Source organism: Amblyomma mixtum, chromosome 1 (assembly GCF_055824585.1).
Source record: "Amblyomma mixtum isolate Tamu chromosome 1, ASM5582458v1, whole genome shotgun sequence".
NCBI lineage: Eukaryota > Metazoa > Arthropoda > Arachnida > Ixodida > Ixodidae > Amblyomma > Amblyomma mixtum.
In genome coordinates this window covers 30,376,892-30,386,047 of record NC_143012.1, presented here as the reverse complement: position 1 = coordinate 30,386,047, position 9,156 = coordinate 30,376,892, and the positions used below count along the sequence as shown (strand labels likewise).

General features: G+C 55.5%; 1 pseudogene; it reads left to right on the top strand.

Moving 5' to 3' along the window:
- Positions 1 to 351: 351 nt before the first annotated feature.
- Positions 352 to 8,948, top strand: LOC149365941 (uncharacterized; annotated as a pseudogene).
- Positions 8,949 to 9,156: the final 208 nt, after the last annotated feature.

Here is a 9,156-nt window from a genome sequence, read left to right as displayed (position 1 = left end):
TGCTTCAAAATGAAATGAGAATGTACAGTCAAACCTCGATATAACGAACACGGATATTACGAATTATTGGCTATATCGAACTCTTCGTAAATATTTTTGACTAATTCATGCAATTTCTATTTCATATATCGAACGCGGTTTCTTGAAACGGGTATATCGAACTCCCCAGCGCCAAACTGTGCCCGGATGGCAGGCGGCAGGCTTCGCCGCATTACACAAATGACTAGCGGTGATGCGGCACGGTTCGCACCAAGGTTTGCACTTTCATCGCGATCTCGCCAATAGCGGCGTGTAGGGTTGCAGTCCGGCAGTCAGCACGCGTTCACGCCTCTAGCATCCGTCGACAGCGCCATGGAAGCAGCACTGGTGGTTGTAAGCATGCAGTAACAATCCTGCGCTCATGTCGGCTGTCGCGGAGGTGGTGAAAACGGCGGCAGCTTTCGCTCTGGCGTACCGCTTTCCACGCGACACGGCTGTGATGCGGAGAAGCCACAGTAGCCGGCGCTTAACCTGCGCTTGTGATGCTGTGCGGGGGAGCCAACCTAACTGGCGCTCGGTTTTTTGCGGTCTTCGGAATAGCCGCGAGCGTCTTCGAAACGCCACCAAAACCTGGGAAAACATCTATCCGCTTCTCTTGTAAGGATCGCCAGAATCGCTGTCCTTTCAATGACTAAACTGCGCCGCTATTGCGCGCGTTTCGGACGAAGTTTTATGTTACGAATTTCGGCTATAACAAACTGTTTTACGATTTTTTACTAGTTCGCTATTACGAGGTGCCACTATCATGCAGATGCTAACAGATTTTTAGTTCCAATTTGCATAAACCATTTCATCTTGAAGCCTGCCTCAGGTTCGCACGGCCGTTTTCAGAGATTTCACGGAGTTACTGGTTACTACTGGTTACTTAAGCTAGCTTAGGTATGTGAAACTGAAAGGGGTTCACAAGATAGTTTGATGGCGAAAGCATAGTAAGGTAGGGTTGTGACTGCTACGCACCTTTCAGGCAACTTCCTTGGCTCACTACTGGTGCGAAATCACTTCCCGTCCAGGTCCTGCAAAATATTGAGAGCTTGACTGTTTGTTCAGTGGCACCATTTGTTAAGCACCGATACATCTCTAGCATTCATGTAGACAACGTGAGAATATTTTTTTGGTACTGTGAAAGACTACCATTTTAAACAACTTTGCATAGCACCCTCAGTCAACCATTCGGTTGTTTTGGGTTTTAACCTTTTGTGCTCTTTTGTTAGACACCTGAGATTGTCTCTCATTGTCTGTTTATAACCTTAGTGCTCCTGAAGGAACTTTCACAGAGCTTAAAGTGTAGATTGTACCTAATTAATGTTGCAATTCAGGCCAGCTGCAGGTAATCATTCTCTTCAAAGGCTGGACGGCCGGAGTTATGGTTACTGTTTTTTTCATCGCAGAGACTGCAGAAGTTCAAAGCCATTCTTCACAAGGCAAGCACGACGGCCGGCCAAAGCACGCTGATCGCATATGGCGACTTTAATGCGATGGATCTGACGTGCAAAAGGCAGAAACCTATCCCAAGACGCGGCGGAACTCGACTATACCCTCATAACTGACCCGGCAACTCTGTGTCCCGAGATACCAGCCCCGACCTCACGTTCGTCAAGAAAAACGAACCGATCACGATCACGTGGAGGAACACGGGGGTGGACCTCGGCAGCGACCACATGATCGTGGAAATCGTCATACCGGAGCAGAGCAGTACCAACGTCAGGAAACATATGTGGATCGATTGGACAGCTTTCAGAGATAACAGAAATCAGGAGGCGGAAGAGATCGAAATCGACGACATTGACACGTGGACCAACAAGATCCTCCAAGACTTTCGAAACTCAACCGAAGACACAGAAACCGACCTCGAAACGAACAGAATGGATAGCCGACTGGCCCACCTCATCGAGGCAAAGCAGTCCATTCTCAACAGATAGAAAAAAACGCCTTAATCGTAGGCTACGAAATAAAATCGCAGAACTCAACAGAGCAATCAAGGACCACTGTCACACGCTATGTGCGCAACAGTGGAACAAGATATGCAACGCCGCCGATGGCCAGATGCACAACGGGAAAACATGGAACTTGCTGAAGCATCTGCTCGATGAAACCAAGACTAAGTCACACCAAAGAGACCGACTGGCGAAACTCATCCATCGAGAAGTCACTAAACACGGCGCCGATAAGGTGACTAAACACATCAGCGACAGATACCTGCAGACTACGCCCCCAGAGTGCCATGGGCCGTACGGGGGGGCTGCCCAACGCCCGTCTCGACAGAGGTATAGATGTAGAAGTAGTTTGCATGGCACTGCAGGACCTCAACAGCAGGTCGGTGGCCGGGCTGGACCGCACCACCAACAAGGTGCTTAAGAACCTCGATGACAAATCCATAGAAAGCCTCACGAGCTAGTACAACAAATGCTGGAAAACGGGAACGCTGCCGACGCAGTGGAAGAAGGCCAAGATCATCCTGATCCCCAAGCCGGGCAAGCCATACGACACGGATAACCTCCGACCCATATCGCTCACATCTTGCGTGGGCAAGGTGTTGGAGCATGTCCTGCTCAACAGGTGGCAAGAATACCTCGAGAAAGAAGATCTCTACCCGGAAACGATCATTGGCTTCAGGCAGCATCTAAGTACCCAAGACGCCATGATACAACTCAAGCACCAGATCATCGACGGCAACACCGGCGACAACAAAGTATAGCGCCCGGCGACACTATAAAGCGCCGGCGCTGAGATCGGCGTTACAGCGCGCGCTAGAAAACATAAAGATGGACAGCGCGTGCTCGGAGCGCACGCCCGGCACGGGCAGTTCGGAACTAGAAGCCTGCCACGCTGGTCGTCTCTCTCTGGTGCTCCGCTGCGACCCCGCAAAATCCTCAACAGTGGTGACTCCGGCCTAAGACATGACCGACCCCAGCAACCTACCGCCCTCAGGCGACGTTCCGCCTGACGCTACCTTGCGCCCACGGGACGTCGCAGTTCTCCAGCTCCGCCTCCCAACATTCTGTTCCAAGTGTCCGCAGATCTGGTTCGCCCAAGTGGAAGCCATCTTCCATCTGCACCACGTCACCTCGGAGGCATCTCGGTTTCATCATTTACTTTCCAACCTGCCTCCTGAGGTGGCTCTAGAGGTAGCGGGCATCGCTGCACCCTTGGGCGATACCCCGTACCAACGACTAAAGCAGGGCATTCTGGACCGCACCACGGCGTCAGAGAGTGTGTGCCTCCAGCATCTGCTCACCTACGAAGAGCTTGGAGCCCGCCGCCCCTCTCAGCTGCTCAACAGCATGCGGCAGCTCCTGGTCGAAAGCAATGCAGACTCAAACGGCGCACTGTTGCGGCAGCTCTTCCTGCAATGCTTGCCGCAGTACACCCGCCTCGTCTTGGCTGCTGCGGGTGACTTGACCCTTGACCGCCTCGCCCAGCTCGCTGATCGAGTCCACGACGCGACTTCTCCTTCCGTGGCCGCCCTCTCTTCTCCACCGGAGACCTCCGTCAATTCACGGTTAGAGGCCCGGATCGATCAGCTAGCCGCTTCTATCGATGCCCTTCGGACGTCCTCTCATGCCCCGCACGGTTTATCCTCAACACCTCGCCGCCGTTCGTCTTCCCAGAGTGGTCCGCATTCGTCCAGTCCTCGCCGTCCGCATCTCTGCTGGTATCACCGAACTTTAAAGCACAACGCTCGCCGCTGCACTCCACCATGCAACTGGTCGGGAAACGCGCAGCGAGATCACTGACAGCGGCGTGTGACCTCGCTCTTCAACCTGGCCGCCTTTTCGTCGTCATGGATCGCATTTCTGGCCTGCGCTTCCTCATCAACACTGGTGCCGAAGTCAGCGTACTGCCGGCCTCCAAAGCAGACCGTGCTTCCAAGTCACATGGACCTACTCTTCGTGCGACCAACTCAACCTCCATCGCAACGTATGGTCTCCGATCCCTCACTCTGGACATTGGCCTACGGCGCACGTTTCGATGGGTCTTCATCGTCGCCGATGTACATCAACCCATCCTCGGTTCCGACTTCCTGACGTATTTTGATCTGGACGTCAGCATGCGTCACCATCGTCTCATCGACAGCAAGACGCGCCTTTCCATCACTGGCGTTATATCAGCTGTTGCTTCCACTGGAATCCGAACTCTGCTTCCGTCAAGCCCGTATGCTCAAGTCCTCGCAGACTTTCCCGAGGTCACGAAGCCTTGTAATCTACATCAGCCACCAAAGCACGGTATCACCCACCACATTGTCACACGTGGTCCACCTGTCGCAGCTCGCCCGCGCCGCCTCTTTGGTGAGCGTCTGGCTATTGCAAAACGGGAATTCGACCACATGCTCCAGTTGGGTATTATTCGCCCTTCATCCAGTAGTTGGGCCTCACCACTCCATCTGGTGCCCAAGAAAGATCCGGGTGACTGGCGTCCGTGCGGCGACTACCGGGCTCTCAACGCTCACACGGTCCACGACAGCTATGCCCTTCCACACATCCAAGACTTCACTGGACATCTGGATGGCTGCAAGATCTTTAGTAAAGTGGACCTTGTCAAGGCGTACCACCAAATCCCTGTTGAGCCAGCCGATATTCCGAAGACGGCCATCACTACACCCTTCAGACTGTTTGAGTACGTGCGCATGCCTTTTGGGCTACGCAACGCAGCTCAAACTTTCCAAAGATTCATCGCTGAAGTGACGCGTTGTCTCCCGGTGGTATTCGCCTACATCGATGACATCCTCGTCGCGAGTTGTACTCCACAGGATCACGAGCGTCACCTCCGGGAACTCTTTCAACGCCTCCAAGAGTTTGGCTTGGTCGTCAATGCCCAGAAATGTGTCTTCGGCTCTTCTGAGCTCGAGTTCTTGGGCCACCACATCTCGGCGCTGGGAATTCGTCCATTGCCTTCTCACGTCCAGGCCGTTAAGGATTTCCCAGCACCAACTACCCTATGCAAGCTCCGCGAGTTTCTGGGCCTAGTGAATTTTTCACGGCGCTTTATCCCACACTGCGCCGAGCTTCTTCACCCCTTGACTGACCTTCTCCACACCACGAAGTCCTCATCCTCTGCGATTTCCTGGTCTCCCGAAGCTCAGGCCGCTTTCATGGCTGCCAAACAAGCCCTCACCGATTCAGTCGTCCTCATCCACCCTAGGACTTCTGCGCCCACTCGCATCATGGTGGATGCTTCCAGCTTGGCCATTGGCGCGGTTCTCCAGCAGAAGATTGACTCTGCGTGGCACCCACTGGGTTTCTTCTCTCGGAAGCTCCAGTCTGCTGAGACTCGCTACAGCGTATTTGGCTGTGAGCTGCTTGCTATCTACTCCACCATCCAGCACTATCGCCACTTCTTGGAGGGCCAGCCTTTTTACGTTCTCACGGACCATAAGCCTCTGGTGTATGTGTTCCGTACGAACTCTTCGAAGTACGTCGCCCGTGAACTTCGTCAGCTGGCCTACATATCTGAGTTCACAATCGATATTCGACATATCAAAGGCACCGACAACGAGGCAGCTGATGCACTTTCACGCATTTCCACCATCGGCGTGTCTCCACCTGCTGTGGACTGGCCGTCCCTGGCGCGGGCACAGCTTGAAGACCCTGAGCTGCACGCCCTGCGTGACCACCCCCGAGCACTCCGTCTGCAGCTCGTGCCTCATCCGTTTGTGTCCGGATCACTCTGGTGCGACATATCATCGGCTCTACCGCGACCGTTCATCCCGGAGGCCTTTCGTCGTGCCATTTTCCATTCCCTTCACGACATTTGCCACCCCAGCATTCGGGCCACGCAGCGCCTCGTTACCCAGCGGTCCGTCTGGCCGAACATTAACACTGACGTTCGCCAGTGGGCCCGCTCATGCCTTGCCTGCCAGTCCACCAAAGTGACACGCCATACCAAGACTCCCCCTCAGTCTTTCCTGCCGCCTGGATCACGCTTTGACCATATTCATCTCGACCTGGTTGGAACGCTTCCCCCCTCTTAGGGCTACAAGTATATTCTGACGATGGTCGACCGCTTCACCCGTTGGCTCGAAGCCGTGCCCATTCCGGACATTACTGCGGAAACAGTTGCCAGAGCCTTCGTTTCGACGTGGGTTTCCCGCTTCGGCTGCCCCGGCATTGTTACCACGGATCGCGGCCGCCAGTTCGAATGCGCCCTCTTCACTTCGCTCACCCGGCTACTCGGCACTAAACACTGCCGCACCGCATCATACCATCCCTGTGCCAACGGCATGGTCGAGCGGCTCCATCGCCAGCTCAAGGCTGCCCTTACTGCGCGCCTGGATCGCGAGCACTGGGTAGACCACCTCCCTATGGTGCTCCTAGGCCTATGTGCCGTCCTGCGTCGTGACCTTGGCTGTTCGGCGGCCGAACTCGTCTTCGGTACCTCCCTGCGGCTTCCCGGAGACTTGTTCGTACCTTCGGCTCCCCCGTCCCAACCCCTGCAATACCTTCACCGCCTACAGGACTGTCTCCAGCATCTGCGCCCAGTGCCGCCTCGCTCAACTGCCCATCAAGTCTTTGTGCACCCAGACCTTGCTTCCTCGACGCACGTTTTTCTCAGGCGAGACGCTGTAAAGGCGCCTCTTACCCCCTCATACGACGGCCCGTACTGCGTCCTCTCCAGGACGACAAAGTCAGCGACAATCCTGCTCGATGGTCGTCAAGAGGTCGTCTCCCTCGACCGACTCAAACCAGCGTACCTCGAGACACCTCCCCAGGAGCTCCCCTCCGATGTTGCCGGCCCACCTGCAGACCTGCTTGCCGCTGTGGCTAATCCCTCTCTGCCCCGTTGGCGCGTACATTTCACTGTTCAGTCTAGGCGGGGGGCCCTATAGCGCCCGGCGACGCTATAAAGCGCCGGCGCTGAGATCGGCGTTACAGCGCACGCTCGGAGCGCACGCCTGGCACGGGCAGTTCGGAACTAGAAGCCTGCCACGCTGGTCGTCTCTCTCTGGTGCTTCGCTGCGACCCCGCAAAAGCAATACTGGGACTCGACCTGCAGAGCACCTCCGACAAGGTGAAGCACTCGGCGATCCTATCCCAAGTCTCGAAACTCAACATGGGAGAGAGATCATACAATTACATCAAAGACTTCCTCATGGACAGAACGGCCGAGCTCAGAGCGGGGGACCTCCAAGCACAGGAGAAGCTGGGAAGCACAGGCACACCTCAGGGATCGGTCATCTCGCCGGTGCTTTTCAATCTCGTGATGATAGGAGGGGCCGAAAGGCTCAGGGACATCAAGGAAGTCTGACATACGATATACGCGGACGACATAACGCTGTGGGTGGAAGGGGGCAGCGATGCCCACATCGAATCCACTCTACAGGCGGCCGCTGATGCGATCGAAGACCAACTCGACGGAACGGGGCTCCGACGCTCGCCGAGTAAGTCGGAGCTCCTCGTCTACCTGCCCGTCAAACACCGCAAACCCAAGAGCAGCCCGAGAGAGTACGAGGCAATCAAAGTCAAGACCAGAGAGATAAACGCGATCCCAAGAGTCAACAAGATCAGAGTGTTAGGAATGACGATCGAGACGCAAGGCAGAAGCGGCGAGACCGTCACCCGGCTCATTGCGAAAGCAGCGAACGCCACGAGACTACTTAAACGAGTCACTAACAAGAAAAGCGGAATGAGGGAAGAGAGCCTGATCAGACTGATCCACTCGTTCGTCATATGTCACGTAGCGTACGTGGCGGCCTACCACAAGTGGAAGAAGAGCAAGAGAAATAAGATACATATACTCATCCGCAGAGCCTACAAGACGGCACTGGGACTGTTTGAAACAACGAGCACCAAACGCCTCCTGCAGCTGGGGGTGCACAACACGCTAGAGGAGATAGCGGAAGCCTAACGCGCCGCACAACTTGAAAGACTGTCTACAACCAAGGCCGGCCGGAAAATCCTGGACAACGTGGGAATTGGATATCAAGGCAGGGAGCAGACGCAGCTCCCCGTCCCCGATGAGATCAGGCGCAACATCAGAGTGGACTCGGTACCGAAGAACATGCACCCGGAGTATAATAGAGGGAGGAGAGCAGCGAGAGCCAAGCAGCTGATAGACCAGCAAGCGGCCGACACACACGCACGCTACGTTGACGCGGCTGAGTACGCCAACATACATGGCTTGACGACGGTCGTCGTCGACGCGACCGGCACTGTTTGCACGACCGCCAGCACGAGATGCCCCAAGGCAGAGCAAGCGGAGGAGGTGGCCATCGCCGACCGCAACTGCCACACGGTGCTATGCGACTCGAGGCAGGTGGTGAGAAATTACGCCAAGGGCAGGATAGCGAAGGAAGCGGTGCGCATACTGCAGGCCACCAAGAACGACGTTGGCAGCAAACAAGAGAGAATCAAGTGGTTCCCGGCACACGCAGGCGAGGCGTCAGGCCGCCACGCCAACCATAAGGAAGACTGCACACGCCGAGGCGCGCGCGCTAACGAACCGCGCCTTGGTCGACCGGCCGCTGTGGTTCAGCACCAAGGACCGAATGACCGAATACAACGAAATAACCAAGGCATTCCGCCTAGCTCGCAGAACCCTTCCACCCCCTTGCTCGGGGCTCAGTCGAGAGCAAGCCGTTTTATTCAGACAGCTACAGACGGGCTCACTCCCCAGCCCGTCGCTGTTGCACAGAATGTATCCCAAGACGCACCCGACAGACAAATGCAGAGTCTGCCGAACGGAGACGGCCGGCTTTGCACATATTCTGTGGAATTGCAGCAAGTACCAGGAAGAAGCGAAGTCTGGGAGGATCCCGCTGCGACTGGAAGCAGCCGCAGTGAGCGACAAACAAGAGGAACAACTTTAGGCCGTCCAGCAGGTCATCGAGGCGCTGGCCCGGCAGGGACCCAGCGAGCCGGCAACGGCGAGCGGGGGACCCAGGCCGTGCGGCCGGCGCCCAGAGGACAACGTAGGCCCCGTCCGGAGCGCGCGCGCGCACATGCGCGTGTTCTACTGCAGGCCCCAAATAAACGTTTTAACAATCCAACAATATGAGTTTATGATTAACTGCACGAAACTGCACGGTTTACCTTTCCACAGTATGAAATAAGTCATTAAAATCAGCGGCTACTGATAGTGGTAAAATCGGGCTACTGACAGTTGGAACCATTGCCTGCTTTG